This window comes from Triticum aestivum, chromosome 5A, assembly GCF_018294505.1.
Source record: "Triticum aestivum cultivar Chinese Spring chromosome 5A, IWGSC CS RefSeq v2.1, whole genome shotgun sequence".
NCBI lineage: Eukaryota > Viridiplantae > Streptophyta > Magnoliopsida > Poales > Poaceae > Triticum > Triticum aestivum.
Window position 1 is genome coordinate 48,691,737 of NC_057806.1, and position 17,736 is coordinate 48,709,472.

Consider the following 17,736-nt stretch of genomic DNA (forward strand, 5'->3'; position numbering starts at 1 on the left):
CACTCCCTTGAGCTTCTCTATAAGCTCCCCCATGCCTCCTAGCGGGGACGCGGATGGCCACAAGGCTTGGGCAATACCCTGCATCACCTGCCAAACTTGTTCGTGCAGTTGTGAGAGCTCTGGTAGAAGATCACCCGAAGACCCGGGCATCTCCTCCGCGGGACGACCCCTCAGCATACCTCCAGACATAACGCTGTCAGTAGGCTTCTTCGCGGAACTCCTATAAAAAGTTCGTTCAAGCACTTACTAAAAATGCCATGTCGAAGCCGTTTATTCTCCTTCACGGAGTCCACAAGCTGGGCTCGGACATCCTTCAGTTCCATGCCCAGCCAGATATTGGCGTCTTGGAGATCATTTTTTTCTTGCCTAACTCACGTTAGCACGCGCTCACCAGCATTTCCTTGCTGATCATCATGTGCCGTATCCGCCTCCACAGCCTCCAGATTCACTCCGGGGCCACCTCCAACATCTATTGTTAGGTGTGCACACATGCCGCATACTACCTGGTACCCATATTCTTTGCAATAGTCAAAAGTGTTACCAGGGGGACCCTTTTTGGACTCCTTGAATGCGGCAACAGCGGCTTCTAGCTGGGCCTTGCACTCGTCCAGCTCTTGAGACAATTGGGAATTCTTCTCCGTAAGAACCTGCACAAATAATGATCCTTAAATCAGTTCCGTCAACTGTTTCAAGTCTCAGGGGCTACTGATACATATAATTGTCAGATTTGCTTACCCGTATATCCCTTACATACTGGTCCGTGGCTCTGGCTAGACCATTTTGAGCGGCACGAATGTACGCATCTCCAGAATTGAAGGCATCAAATGCCTCTGGTGAGAAACAAGCGTCACAGAGTACGGCTTGGTGACGCCTGTGATTCATGGCGCTCTCCACTTCTAAATTTGTAGCGGATAGTCCATCCGCATCCTCTATAGGAGGAGCATCCAGCGTCTGCCCCATGTTGGCTTCCGCCTCTATGTACGACCCTGGAGCCCGACTGGTGGAGGCGTGATCGGCAGCCTCTCCGGATATAGTCTGGCGAGCGTTCTTTCTATTCAAGAAACATGGACGTCATTATATTTTGAGAACGACGACAACCACGGAGCGAGGTTTTGTGTCATACCTCTGCGCCAGCATCTTCGTCCTGACCGCCTTCCTTTTTTGGCCTACCCGGCTTCGGTGCCTCGTGTTGGCGAGTTGCTGCGGGTTCGGCACGGCGTCGTGAATGCCTTCCCTGTAAAACACCATATGTGTACGGTAGGTGAAGTGTATAAAAGGGGATCCTATTTTTGGGAGTTGGGATTTTTGGTTTTTCTTACATGCGACGCAGGGAGTAGTCCGGGATAGTCGGCCGTTATGGCCACCATGGCGTCCTTATAGCTCAGTTGATAGAATTGCCTGTCTACCAGCTCCACGAATATGTCTGGATCCTCCTTGAGTTCGGGACCGAGGGCCTGACCAGGATCCTCTGGTTGTGGAGGTGGGCCATTGACCTCCCTTATGGCTTTTCGCAGTTCCTGCCGTAAAATGGCAAGGTTAGTACCTACGACGAGGGATGCGGGAAGAATGTGAGTAAAGAGGTATAACTCACCCAGCTTGGAGGGTTGTACATGGAGAATCCATCCCGTGGCTTGATATGGATGAACTCCTCTTCCTCTCCCTTGAACAACTCAGACAAATTTTTTGCTAAAGCAGCAGCGGAATCCGGTCCCTTACGCCCGCAACGGGTGGCATCATCTTCCCCGTTAAAACACCACAGGGGTGCCCTCGATATTGAAATGGCTGCACTCCCCGCAGTATGCATATTGACATAACCTCGATTATTGTCAATCCTGATTGAGCCAGCGCTTTAATCCGGTTCATCAGGTAAAGGACTTCTCCGTTGTCTTCCTCCTAGGGGCTCCGTGGGCGCCAGCTTCGGCGTTTCTTCAGAGGAGCATTGTTGAACTCAGGAAGACCCCGCCGAATAGGGTCTGGAAGGGGGACTTCCTCCATATAAAACCACTCCGAAGGCCAATCTTCGGACGTCTTCTTCGGAGTACCAGACATGTATCCGGTTTTGGCGATGCGCCATATTTCGGCTCCGCCCACCTGATAAAGTGCCCCCTTGTGTGTGCGGGGCACAAGGCAAAATAACCTCTTCCACAGCTCGAAATGAGCCTCACAGCCTAGAAATAGCTCACAAAGGGCAACATATCCATCGATGTGTAATATGGAAGCAGGGGTGAAATTGTGCAGTTGGAGGCCGTAAAACTCCAGGAGCCCGCGGAGGAACGGATGAATTGGAAATCTGAGTCCCCTTAGTAAGTAAGGGACAAGGCACACAAGCTCCCCCTTGGAGGGGCTGGGGAAGCTCTCTGCTTTCTCCCCGCCATTATAGGTTGCGAGCCCGGCTCGGACAGGGACCAAATACGCTGGAGGGAGAAATCACTGGGTCTGCAGCTCTACCAAACAACTGTGCGGGACGGAACACCTCTCCCAATCACCAGGCTTAGGGCTACGGGGGCGAGAGGAGGAGCTGCGGTGGTCGGCCATGATGGAATGGATTTTTTCCGAGCGCGCTCCAATGGATTCTCCTTGGGGGAGGAGGGTGTGATTGGATCTAAGAATCCACATCCCTTTAATAGACAATTTATTTACCTGGCTAGGGGGACGAATGTAAAAACGCCCTGGCTCCTTGCATTCGCTCGACGCGTGGAGGGTGGCACTTATTGGGCACAGAAGCCAAGAAGTCCAACATTTATGGGATCCAGACACTACTTAATAGATATTCAAGATTTGGAGAAGAACCCACCTTGCAATGCCGAAGACAATACTGTGTGCCGGACTCATCGTCATTGAAGCCTGGTTCAGGGGCTACTGAGGGAGTCCTGGATTAGGGGGTCTCCGGACAACCGGACTATATCCTTTGGCCGGACTGTTGGACTATGAAGATACAAGATTGAAGACTTTGTCCCGTGTCCGGATGGGACTCTACTTGGCGTGGAAGGCAAGCTAGGCAATACAGATATGTATATCTCCTCCTTTCTAACCGACCTTGTGTAACCCTAGCCCCCTCGGTGTCTATATAAACCAGAGGGTTTTAGTCCGTAGGACAACAGACAATCATACCATAGGCTAGCTTCTAGGGTTTAGCCTCTCTGATCTCATGGTAGATCAACTCTTGTAACACTCATATTATCAAGAATAATCAAGAAGGACGTAGGGTATTACCTCCATCAAGAGGGCCCTAGCCTGGGTAAACATCGTGTCCCCTGCCTCCTGTTACCATCCGCCTTAGATGCACAGTTCGGGACCCCCTACCCGAGATCCGCCGGTTTTGACACCGACAATGTTCATGATCAAGTTTTTTTAAATTCATAATATCGTTTCTAAGAGAGTTGATCTTAGCGGGAGGAAATACTTAGAGATAAAAGCATATTTGCACTTATTCCATGAATCAATACTATTTTTAGGCAAAGACGAAAACCAAGCTTTAGCACGATCTCTAAGCGAAAAAGGAAATAGCTTCAATTTAACAATATCATTATCAACATCTTTCTTCTTTTGCATATCACACAAATCAACGAAGCTATTTAGATGGGTAGCGGCATCTTCACTAGGAAGGCCCGAAAACGGATCTTTCATGACAAGATTCAGCAAGGCATCATTAATTTCACAAGATTCAGCATCGGTAAGAGGAGCAATCAGAGTGCTAATAAAATCATTGTTGTTGGTATTGGTAAAGTCACACAATTTAGTATTATCTTGAGCCATCATGACAAGCAAGCAACCCAATACACAAGCAAACAAGAAATGGGCAAATAGAGAAAGAGAGGGAGGATAGAGAGAGAGGGCAAATAAAACGGCAGGGGTGAAGTGGGGGAGAGGAAAATGAGAGGCAAATGGAAAATAATGTAATGAGGGAGATAAGGGTATGTGATGGGTACTTGGTATGTTGACTTTTGCGTAGACCTCCCTGGCAACGGCGCCAGAAATCCTTCTTGCTACCTCTTGAGCACTTGCGTTGGTTTTCCCTTGAAGAGGAAAGGGTGGTGCAGCAAAGTAGCGTAAGTATTTCCCTCAGTTTTTGAGAACCAAGGTATCAATCCAGTAGGAGACTACGCGCGAGTCCCTCGCACCTACACAAAACAAATAAATCCTCGCAACCAACACGGTAAGGGGTTGTCAATCCCTACACGGTCACTTACGAGAGTGAGATCTGATAGATATGATAAGATAATGTTTTTGGTATTTTTATGATAAAGATGCAAAGTAAAATAAAAGCAATGAAAATAACTAAGTATTGGAAGATTTAATATGATGAAGATAGACCCGGGGGCCATAGGTTTCACCAGTGGCTTCTCTCAAGTGCATAAGTATTTTACGGTGGGTGAACAAATTACTGTTGAGCAATTGACATAATTGAGCATAGTTATGAGAATATCTAGGTATGATCATGTATATAGGCATCACGTCCAAGACAAGTAGACCGACTCCTGCCTGCATCTACTACTATTACTCCACACATCGACCGCTGTCTAGCATGCATCTAGATTATTAAGTTCATAAGAACAGAGTAACGCCTTAAGCAAGATGACGTGGTGTAGAGGGGTAAACTCAAGCAATATGATGAAAACCCCATCTTGTTATCCTCGATGGCAACAATACAATACGTGCCTTGCTGCCCCTACTATCACTGGGAAAGGACACTACAAGATTGAACCCAAAGCTAAGCACTTCTCCCATTGCAAGAAAGATCAATCTAGTAGGCCAAACCAAACTGATAATTCAAAGAGACTTGCAAAGATAACCAATCATACATAAAAGAATTCAGAGAAGATTCAAATATTGTTCATAGATAAACTTGATCATAAACCCACAATTCATCGGTCTCAACAAACACACCGCAAAAGAAGATTACATCGAATAGATCTCCACAAGAGAGGGGGAGAACTTTGTATTGAGATCCAAAATGAGAGAAGATGCAATCTAGCTAATAACTATGGACCCGTAGGTCTGAGGTAAACTACTCACACTTCATTGGAGAGGCTATGGTATTGATGTAGAAGCCCTCCGCGATCGATGCCCCCTCCGGCGGAGCTCCGGAACAGGCCCCAAGATGGGATCTCGTGGATACAGAAAGTTACGGCGGTGGAATTAGGGTTTTGGCTCCGTATCTGATCGTTTGGGGGTACGTAGGTATATATAGGAGGAAGAAGTACGTCGGTGGAGCAACAGGGGGGCCACAAGGGTGGAGGGCGCGCCTGGGGGGGTAGGCGCGCCCCCTACCTCGTGGCCTCCCTGTTGGTTGCTTGTCGTAGGGTCCAAGTCTCCTGGATCATGTTCGGTTAGAAAATCACGTTCCCGAAGGTTTCATTCCATTTGGACTCCGTTTGATATTCCTTTTCTTTGAAACCCTAAAATAGGCAAAAAAAACATCAATTCTGGGCTGGGCCTACGGTTAGTAGGTTAGTCCCAAAAATAATATAAAAGTGGATAATAAAGCCCAATAATGTCCAAAACAGTAGATAATATAGCATGGAGCAATCAAAAATTATAGATACGTTGGAGACGTATCAATCGGCACCAGCTCTACAAGGAGCACCATCTCCAACAGCAGCAGCGGCTTCGGCACCTGCACCAACACTGGCACTTGCATCTGCTTCGGCCCGTGCAATGACAACCGAAAGAGCAGTTGCACCGGCAACAGACTGGGCTGCAGTTCACACTTCATATACCAAAGTCCTTACAAAAACCGACATGTCCACCATCTTGGTAAGCATTGGCCGCCCAAGTATTTCGTTCTTTTTTATTTCCATGTTGTTCGCATGATTCACTGTGTTGATCTAACTGTTTGGGTATGTCTTCTTGTTTGCAAATAGAGAATTCCTAGAGCAACGAGGGAGTCGTTCAATAATCCGGGCTGCAGCGGCCAAGTTTCTCTTACCATGCGCGGCCTCAGTGTGAATGAACCTGCTCAATACATCGTAAGTACAAAGGATGGTCGCATGATTATTGATGCTAAAGGATGGCCAAGGTTCAAATCCAAATCATATCTTGCGGTCAGGGATGATGTCAAAATTGGTCCAAATCAACTTTGAAATTCTTCAGTACTGCCGAACTGATCTATCCGCCGAGAGATTTTGATGTAATACTCTGGCATGGTGAAACAAGTGTCCTGTGTGTATAAGTAGTACGACAATATCATTGATATAATTGCAACTTTGATTGCTGGTTAGGAACTGTCGTTTGATTTCATTCCAGCAACTGTTGTGCTTTATTCAATTTTGTGTATTCGCCTTGCGACAGCATCTAAAACCAGCGTCGTACCAACCTCTTGCAATATGAAAAGCGCTGAGGTAGAACACATGGCCCCCCAAACATGCAGGCCCACCGGCCTGTGGCCCAAAGTCCAGAACCATGAGCCTGTCTGAGTATTTCTCAGCAGAACCCCCATAATGCCCGTGCGTTGCATGTTACATCAAGATGCATTTGTATGAGTATTTTATCTTGTGAGAGAAAAGGATGAACGAGGGAAGGCCTTATTTGCAAATGCAGAGAGGTGTGTAGAGTACCTTTTTGCAAAATTGCCATAGTTTCCTTCCTATCCGTCAGATATAAATCGGACGGCCTATATTGCAGGATGACAGGCACACCATCATCACCAACTCATCTATACCGTGTTAAAAAAACTCTGTTTTTTATAATTATATATGTTATATATATCCCCCTTGATTTTTCTTATGTATAAAGTTGTGGTATAAAAGATCTTTATTTCTTTACTGTGGGAATATCTCTCTGTCAAAAATATATTTACGTGTAATAACTAGTTACTCCTGTCTTTCTACTTCCTTGCACTGATATGTGGGGTATCCGGCAACGGGGTCCACATGCCATATGCACCAAATTAGAGTGCACAACTGCATGGTAGACACACCCCGCTCGTAGCGCTGCATTAATGCCCAATGAGCCGTCAAATCACAAAAAGCCACACCTTTCCAGCTTTAGCAGTAAGCTGGACGGATGAAGCGGCAATATTTCACCCGACCTGAATCCCTTCTCCCTTGTCCGCTTGTTCAGAGAAAACCTCCGCTCGGCTATTGCATAGCGTTTTCTCATGGAGAACCTGGTACAAATTCTTCATCCATCCCCGATAAATCCAAGTCCCTTGGTCGCGGGTAGTCCTAGGATGGCAGCCGCCACCGTTGATGCATTTTTCTTCCTACTGAATCTAGTGTGTTTCATTTGTAGTGCCCAAAGTGCAAGGACCCTACAGGTTTCTGCACCCTCGGCGAGACGCCACACTTGTTCCTTCTCATCCTAACACAGGATTTTAAAATGCGCACAGTATGTTCTTAGAATCGTCTTTTCTATCCGGGAGGGTGGGGTTTTTTGAACATGATGTCGACTAATTTGGAAATTTGGATTGCTATATTTGGATAAAAGGTACTAGTACCATGGTCAACACTAACGTGAAGGAGGAAAGTATTTCTAGATTTGGATATAGGGAATACATTGTGTTCTCATATTATTTTTCCTGCAGTTCATTCCTTGCTCTGCCAGAACCAATGTACTCAAGATACTCGGCCTTGCCATAACTGATACACCAGTTTAATTGTAACAGTGAAGACAAGCCATGGATATAAGTTTCGAGTTGGGTTCATGAACCAAGAAGATCGCTGCTTTTTTATGGCCGAACTTGGATAAACTTTCTCAAGTGTTACAGACTGAAAGTTGGCGCACGAATGTTGATGGAAATAGCACAACCTGGTCTCATCTTCACTATGATCTTCCACCCCAACGTCATTCCAATTGGTCATCCATGTTAGTTTTGTATCTGCTTCTTGCTTGTTGCCTCGATTACTTCTTAATCCACCTATTCAGTCTAACTGATCACAATTTAACTTTAGAAGTAGCAACGAATCTCTCACAAAGATGCTACTTCTAACTAATATTTTCTTATAATTGGTGGCACGTGTAGGTTTTTTCAGAGTTAAGCAGGCTGCTCGTTTGTTATTCTGTAACAACTCGGCTGTTACTGATGGCACTGAAGTTGACTGGGATGACATCCACAAGTTCCTACACTTTATTGATCGTCTTGAGGTCCTTGTGGGGCGTTTCAATGGTGGAATGCCACGTGGGATATGTGTGCCACTGGTGCACTCGTTGAACAGGTCCAACTGTGTCGAGAAACTTATGGTACGAGCTATTTTCTGTTATATATGTTGTTCATAAACTATTGCTTATACACAATTTTACAGTTGTGATCTTCTTGAAACAGAAACTGCACAGTTCTGTTGTTCCTATACAGATGCCTGACCATGGTCGGGTCAGACTTGCGCTTGGTCACAACATGATGTTTATGTCGACCTACTCCATTCCCCTTGGAGGTGAAAAGATACTTATTCATGGGTGGTCTCAAATAATGAAGGCCCGTCCATCTTGGAGAATAGGACAGAAGATTATGTTCCTGCTTTTCCATGGATCTAAAGCGAATATCCTGTCTATTGACCACATTGCGAGATGAAGCTGCTTTAAGAAGGTTGTGGATGCGCGGGGTGGCGCCTGGGCCTTGTCCTGGGGCTTGGCGGCCTCACCCTTGGTTAACTATAGGCAAAGTAGCACTGTTCAAGGCGTGCTTCGTACAGTTGAACCTGTATAAGTACTCATACTGCTTTCAGCTATGGTTGTTAAGTGCCCCTGCTGGTTTCAGTTAAGGTTGTTAAGTACTCCTGCTGCTTTGACAGTCTATCGTGTTTCTTCAGTCCGGATCCTGCTGCTTTGACAGTCTATCATGTTTCTTCAGTCCGGTCTTCCTCCAGCCGCCAAAACCAAACCAACACCGACGGGGCCGCCTGCTTCCGCCTCCCACGGCTGGCTGCGCCTCAGCACACGCATCGCCGCCCCACCATCTCCTAAATTGTTAATGTCGACGTCCGAGGCCTCGCCGTCTTCCTCCATGTGCTTTCATGCGCTCGCCATGGCGCCCCCCTCTTGCGTTGTCAACATGGTCAACAAACAACAGGAATCGGCAGAAGTACGTGGAGAGGATGACATTAGGGCCCACCATGTGAGCGTATGGAAAAATAAAATGCTTCATCCTAGTGTTTTCCTGACATTTGGGACCCACGACATTGTGAGCGTATATAGTCAATAGACAAGAGAACAACACAAGATCGGCTGACACCTGGGACGTAGCAGCTCGAGCAGCATTTTTTTTGTTATTGTTGAGATGGAGCAGGGTTTGAACTGGGTTGTGGTCCGTCTAGCCCAGGTTTATATATTATGTTCACCATGTGACTAGCCCAGCTACTTTTTCTTTGTGAAAATGAGCCCAGTTTATTTTTTCTGAAGAATACCCAATCCAGGCCTACTTATTTTTCTACGCCCTGATGGGCTTCAACTCTTTCAAGACGCCTGCAAATCTTGAAAGTAATATGAAATGGGTTGTAAATATCAAAACAAATGACAAATTGGCAATTACTTTATAATTTCTGAATTTTTTCACATTTTCAGATTCCTATTTCACTGGGCATTAACCTAGTTTAAATATATCTTCAAAGTACTTTAAATCTGGCTCGACATTTCGGTATTAAAAATAGTTTGGAACCCACAGAAATATGCGAAATTGGCCCTGGCCAACCAAAAAATGGACTGCAATAAATTGCATAAGAAATCACAATGAGCTATATATAAATTATTAAAAAAGAGGGAATGGTCTGACTTATGGGCCTATTAAGTTGATGCGTATGCAAGATTTTTTTAGTTATTATATACGTCAACAAACGATTCTAGCAGACGTAATCGTTGGATGTCAATCCAACGGCCGTCGTGTTTCTTCAATCTTTGATCTTCTTGCTCCAGCCGCCAAATCCAGCGCCGGCGGGACCGTCTGCTCCCGCCTCCCGTGCAGGCCTCACCACCCCTACTACTCCCACCGCTGGCCAGGGCATCCCTCTACTCACCCACACCCCCTGTTATTCTGCGGCGACGGCAACCTCACACCGCAGTCGAACCAGTTAACCCTCGTACTCCTCTCCGCGTGGGCATCCACTGCCGCGTCTTCCCCGGATCCGCGTCGTCCCCTTCCTAGGCCTCCCCATCGTCCACCGCCCTGGTGCTCTCGGCGTGGCGTGGTCAACGTGGTCAATGAACGACTTCAATTGAAAGAGTACTGTCGTGGAGAGGCTGACAGCTGGGTCCATGACAGCCGCAAGGAAGTGCCTCCTTATTACGCAGAAAATAATTATTCCTCCACCTGACAGCAGGGACCCACTGGACGGGCCACCGTATTTGGCAAAAAAAACGTTTCCCCCCTGACTGCTGGGACCCACCGGACGGGCCACCGTATTTCGCGAAAAAATGTTCCCCCCGCTGTCAGTTCGGACCCACCGGAAGTGCCTCCTTATTACGCACAAAAAAAATGAATACTCCCCCTGCTAGTTGGGACCCACCTTGGTGGGAGGCTGAGTTGTGGGCCTACTAAATTGATGGGGACGGAGTGCTTTGTCAACTTAGACAATATGAACGATTCTAGCTCCAGTGACCGTACGATGTAAATCCAACGGCCGTAGTGCTTCTTCAACCTCTGGTCTTCTTGCTCCAGCCGCCCAAACTAGCGCCGGTCGTGCCTTGTGCTCCTGCCTCCCGTGGTCGGCTGCGATGCGGTGGAGGCCTCACCGCCCCCTACTGCTCCCACCGCTGGACATGCCATCCCTCTACTCACCCACACCCCCTGTTATTCTGCGGCGACGGCATCCTAACACCGTAGCGAACCAGTGAACCCTCGTACTCCTCTACGCATGGGCATCCACTGCCGCATCTTCCCCGGCTCCGCGTCGTCCCCTTCCTAGGCCTCGCCGTCGTCCACCGCCCTGGTGCTCTCGGCGCGGCGTCGTCAACATGGTCAAGGAACGGCTTCCATCGGACGTGGACTGTACGTGGAGAGGCTGACAGTTGGGTCCACAGCAACAGCACGGAACTGCCTCCTTATTACGCACAAAATAATTATTCCTCCACCTGACAGCAGGGACCCACCAGACGGGCCACCGTATTTCATGAAAAAACATTTCCCCCTGACTGTTGGGACCCACCAGCTACATCTTCGCATGCAAGGAAGTGCATCCGGGAAAAAAAATGATTCGCCCCCCTAACTGCTGGGACCCACCAGCTACATCTTCGCAGGCAAGGAAGTGCCTGACAGTCGGGACCCACCTGGTCGAAGCGTACGTAGCGTTGCCATTCTGGTCGTGAACGTGTACGTACATACTACTCAATGTAGAGGCGTGCACGTGCCGTAGTAGAGGTGTGCACGTAGCATGTACACGTATGTACAGCGGCCAGTGTGCAAGAAAGAAAATACGGCCACGTACGTACATACGGGAAGGGTCTCGAACGCCTACTCGCGCATACGTACGGCCAGGGCTCGTGTACATGGCTGGGTCGGAACGGAGAAACAACGTCGTCGTCGTGTTCATGGGGAGCCAACCGGCTGGGTCGGAACGGAAAGCGTCGTCGTGTTCATCAGGAGGGCTTGGATGGAACAACTAATGGAAACAAGGCCTGGTGTACCGCAGAACGTAGGAAACGGCCTTGTGTTCGACCGGCCACATTCGAAATGGGATCCTGTTCATCGGGAGGGGTCTGGCGTACCGCAAAACGGAGGAAACGAACCTCCTACGGTCGAAACGGGGGTCCTGTTGATCGGGAGGGATGTGGCGTACCGCAAAACGGAGGAAACGGACTTGTGTTGGAGCGCTACGGTCGAAACGGGGGTCCTGTTCATCGGGAGGGGTGTGGTGTACCACAAAACGGGACTCCACAGGCTACTGTTCATCCACCGTCGACCTCCTCCAGCCTGCACCTGTGACTGTTCATCCATGGGCTCCTGTTCATCCAGCCTCCACCGCGCGCTACTCCCCCGGCTACTGTTCAACCAGCCCTCTCCACGGGCTCCTATTCAACCACCCCTCCATGGGCTACTGTTCATCCTTCCCTCCACGTCTACTGTTCATCCTGCCCTCCACGGGGTCCTGTCCATCCAGCCCCAACCGGCTCGATCGATCGGGGTACTGTTCATCCAGAGGCAACACCTCGGGGTCCTGTTCATCCACCCCCACCGGGAGTTGTTCATCCACCCCCCCCCCCGCGCAACGCTCACTGTTCATCCAGAGGCAACATCAATCGGCTTCAGTTAGCAGCAGTAGCGAAGGAATCGCTCGATCGGGTTCAGTTAACAGCCATCGTTCGATCGCTCGGGTTCAGTAACGCATAGCCTGCAGTGCAATCGCTCGGGTTCAGTTAGAGCCCAACGCCTCGCACACACGCGCGTACGTACAAGAGAAACGCGCATAGCTCGGCCCTCGACCACCCACCGTAACCGGGGACTCCCCAATATTTTTCACGCGCTCGCTTCTACCATGGTTTTTTCCGTCATGGACGGCCCAAAGAATGTCATGCAGCTGCGTCTTCGACCCGCCCAGGATGAAAAGCCCATTTTCTGTCATGATTTTTTGTCATATAAGTAGGACCCCACAACATCTATGATGATACCATGTTTTGTCATAATTATTGTCATAGAAGTGTCATAAGTATGACAGAAAAAAATTTCGTTCGGCCCAAAATGTCACGGATGTGTGTTTTTTTGTAGTGACACGTGCCGTCCGCCGCCATCCCCTGCGACAACCCCCCCTGCCCCACACCTACCGTTCGCCGCCGGCCATCACGACTCTCCTCCGCGCGCATCCCTTTGTGACAGCCAGTCAACCACCCACTGCACCCATCCCCTGCTGTCCGCTGCCGGCCACGACCGCTGTCCTTTGTTTCCACCACCTCCGCTGCCTGGGCTAGGCCATTATGCATGGCTGCGGGTGACGGATGCGGGAGAAGAGTTGATTTCCTTCTGCAATCGGGGAAGATTTGTAATCAGGATCCTCCTCCCTCTCCTCTAATTGTTGGGGAACGTAGTAATTTCAAAAATTTCCTAAGTACATGCAAGATCATGGTGATGCATAGCAACGAGAGGGGAGAGTGTCGTCCATGTACCCTCGTAGACCGTAAGCGGAAGCGTTATGAGAACGCGGTTGATGTAGTCGTACGTCTTCACGATCTGACCGATCCAAGTACTGAACGCACGACACCTCCGAGTTCAGCACATGTTCAGTTCGGTGACGTCCCACGAACTTACGATCCAGCAGAGCTTCATGGGAGAGTTCCGTCAGCATGACGGTGTGATGATGGTGATGATGATGCTACCGACGCAGGGCTTCGCCTAAGCACCACTACGATATGACCGAGGTGGATTATGGCGGAGGGGGCACCGCACACGGCTAAAAGATCAACTGATCAACTTGTCTCTCCATGGGGTGCCCCCTCCCCCGTATATAAAGGAGTGGAGGTGGGGGAGGGCCGGCCATCTCTATGGCGCGCCCTAGGGGAGTCCTACTCCCTCCGAGAGTAGGATTCCCCCATTCCATGTAGGAGTAGGAGAGGAGGGAAGGAGGAGAGAGGGAGGAAGGAAAGGGGGGTCGGCCCCCCTCCCAATTTAGATTGGGCTTGGGGGGCGCGCCTCCCTCTTTTCCTTTCCCTCTCCTCTATTCCACTAAGTCCCAATAAGGCCCATATACTCCCCGGGGGGTTCCGGTAACCTCCTGGTACTCCAAAAATGCCTGAACCACTTGGAACCATTTTGATGTCCAAACATAGGCTTCCAATATATCGATGTTTATGTCTCGACCATTCCGAGACTCCTCGTCATGTCCGTGATCAAATCCGGGACTCTGAACTACCTTCGGTACATAAAAACACATAAACTCGTAATACCGATCATCACCAAACGTTAAGCGTGTGGACCCTACGGGTTCGAGAACTATGTAGACATGACTGAGACTCACTTCTGGTCAATAACCAATGGGGGAACCTGGATGATCATATTGGTTCCTACATATTCTACGAAGATCTTTATCGGACAAACCGCATAACGGTATACGTTGTTCCCTTTGTCATTGATATGTTACTTGCCAGAGATTCGATCGTCGGTATCTCAATACCTAGTTCAATCTCGTTACTGGCAAGTCTCTTTACTCATTCTGTAATGCTACATCTCGTCACTAACTCATTAGATACATTGCTTGCAAGGCTTATTGTGATGTACATTACCGAGAGGGCCCAGAGATACCTCTCCGACAATTGGAGTGACAAATCCTAATCTTGATCCATGCCAACTCAACAAATAGCATCGGAGACACCTGTAGAGCACCTTTATAATCACCCAGTTACGTTCTGACATTTGGCAGCACACAAAGTGTTCCTCTGGTATTCGAGAGTTGCATGATCTCATAGTCATAGGAACATGTATATATAGTTATGGAGAAAGCAATAGCAACAGACTAAACGATCATCGTGCTAAGCTAACGGATGGGTCAAGTCAATCACATCATTCTCGAGTGATGTGATCCTGTTAATGAAATGTCAACTCATGCCTATGGTTAGGAAACATAACCATCATTGATTCAACGAGCTAATCAAGTAGAGGCAAACTAGTGACACTCTGTTTGTCTATTTATTCACACATGTACTAAGTTTCTGGTTAATACAATTCTGGCATGAATAATAAACATTTATCATGATATAAGGAAATAAATAATAACTTTATTATTGCCTCTAGGGCATATTTCCTTCAGTCTCCCACTTGCACTAGAGTCAATAATCTAGTTCACATCTTTATGTGATTAGTTCACATCTCCATGTGACTAATACCCAAAGGGTTTACTAGAGTCAATAATCTAGTTCACATTGCTATGTGATTAACACCCAAAGAGTGATCATGTTTTGCTTGTGAGATAAATTTAGTCAACGGGTCTGCAACATTCAGATCCATATGTATTTCGCAAATTTCTATGTCTACAATGCTCTGCACGGAGCTACTCTAGCTAATTGCTCCCACTTCCAATATGTATCCAGATCGAGACTTAGAGTCATCTAGATCGATGTGAAAATCTTGCATCAATGTAACTCTTTACGACGAACTCTTTTATCACCTCCATAACCGAGAAATATTTCCTTAGTCCTCTAAGGATAATTTTGACCGCTGTCTAGTGATCTACTCCTAGATCACTATTGTACTCCCTTGCCAGAATGATGCTAAGGCATGCAATAGGACTGGTAAACAACATCGCATACTTTATAGAACCTATGACTGAGGCATAGGGAATGACTTTTCATTCTCTTTCTATTTTCTGTTGTGGTTGGGTTTTGAGTCTTTACTCAATTTCACACCTTGCAACATAGGCAAGAATTCCTTCTTTGACTGTTCCATTTTGAACTACTTCAAAATCTTGTCAAGGTATGTACTCTTTGAAAAAAAACTTATCAACCGTCTTGATCTATCTCTGTAGATTTTGATGCTCAATGTGTACGCAACTTCATCGAGGTCTTTCTTTGAAAAACTCTTTTCAAACACTCCTTTATGCTTTCCAAAAAATTCTACATTATTTCCGATCAACAATATGTCATTCACATATACTTATCAAAAATGTTGTAGTGCTCCCACTCACTTTCTTGTAAATATAGGCTTCACCGCAAGTATGTATAAAACCATATGCTTTGATCACTTTATCAAAGCATATATTCCAACTCCGAGATGCTTGCACCAGTCCATAGATGAATCGATGGAGCTTGCTCACTCTGTTAGCATCTTTAGGATCGACAAAACCTTCTGGTTGCATCATATACAACTCTTCTTTTAAGAAATCCATGAAGGAATACAATTTTGACATCCATTTGCCAGATTTCATAAAATGCGGCAACTGCTAACATGATTCAGACAGACTTTTAAGCATCGATATGAGTGAGAAAATCTCATCATAGTCAACACCTTGAACTTGTCGAAAACATTTTGCGACAATTTGAGCTTTGTAGATAGTAACACTACTATCAGCGTCCGTCTTCCTCTTGAAGATCCATTTATTCTTAATGACTCACCGATCATCGGGCAAGTCAATCAAAGTCCATACTTTGTTCTCATACATGGAATCTGGGCTCAAGCCATTTCGCGGAATCTGGGATCATCATTGCTTCCTCATAGTTCATAGGTTCGTCATGGTCATGTAACATGACATCCAAAACAGGATTACCATACCACTTTGGGGCAGATCTCACTCTGGTTGACCTACGAGGTTCGGAAGTAACTTGATTTGAAGTTACATGATCATCATCATTAGCTTCCTCACTAATTGGTGTAGGAGTCACAGGAACATATTTCTGTGATGAACTACTTTATAATAAGGGAGCAGTTACAGTTACCTCATCAAGTTCTACTTTCCTCCCACTCACTTCTTTGGAGAGAAACTCCTTCTCTTAGAAAGGATCCATTCTTAGCAACGAATGTCTTGCCTTCGGATCTATGATAGAAGGTGTACCCAACTGTCTCCTTTAGGTATCCTATGAAGACACATTTCTCCGATTTGGGTTTGAGCTTATTAGGATGAAACTTTTTCACATAAGCATCACAACCCCAAACTTTAAGAAATGACAACTTTGGTTTCTTGCCAAACCACAGTTCATATGGTGTCGTCTCAACGGATTTAGATGGTGCCCTATTTAACATGAATGCAGCTGTCTCTAATGCATAACCCCAAAACGATAGTGGTAAATCGGTAAGAGACATCATATATTGCACCATATCTGATAAAGTACGGTTACGATGTTCGGACACACCATTACGCTGTGGTGTTCCAGGTGGTGTGAGTTGCGAAACTATTCCACGTTGTTTCAAATGAAGACCAAACTCGTAACTCAAATATTCCCCTCCACGATCAGATCGTAGAAACTTTATTTTCTTGTTACGATGATTTTCCACTTCACTCTGAAAATATTTGAACTTTTCAAATGTTCCAGATTTATGTTTCATAAAGAAGATATTCCCATATCTTACTCAAATCATCTGTGAAGGTCAGAAAATAACGATACCTACCGCGAGCCTCAACACTCATCGGACTGCATACATCAGTATGTATTATTTCCAACAAGTCTGTTGCTTGCTCCATTGTTCCGGAGAATGGAGTCTTAGTCATCTTTCCCATGAGGCATGGTTCGCAATCATCAACTGATTCATAATCAAATGATTCCAAAAGCCCATCCGCATGGATTTTCTTCATGCGCTTTACACCAATATGACCTAAACGACAGTGCCACAAATAAGTTGCACTATCATTATTAACTTTGCATCTTTTGGCTTCAATATTATGAATATATGTATCACTACGATCAAGATTCAATAAACCATTCACCTTGGGTGTATGACCATTGAAGGTTTTATTCATGTAAACAGAACAACAATTATTCTCTGACTTTAAATGAATAACCGTAATGCAATAGACATGATCAAATCATATTCATGCTTAACGCAAACACCAAATAACATTTATTTAGGTTCAACACTAATCTCGAAAGTATAGGGAGTGTGCGATGATGATCATATCAATGTTGGAACCACTTCCAACACACATCATCACTTCACCCTTAACTAGTCTCTGTTCATTCTGCAACTCCCGTTTCGAGTTACTAATCTTAGCAACTGAACTAGTATCAAATACTGAGGGGTTGCTATAAACAGTAGTAAAGTACATATCAATAACATGTATATCAAATATACCTTTGTTCACTTTGCCATCCTTCTTATGTGCCAAATACTTGAGGCAGTTCTGCTTCTAGTGACCAGTCCCTTTGCAGTAGAAGCACTTCGTCTCAGGCTTA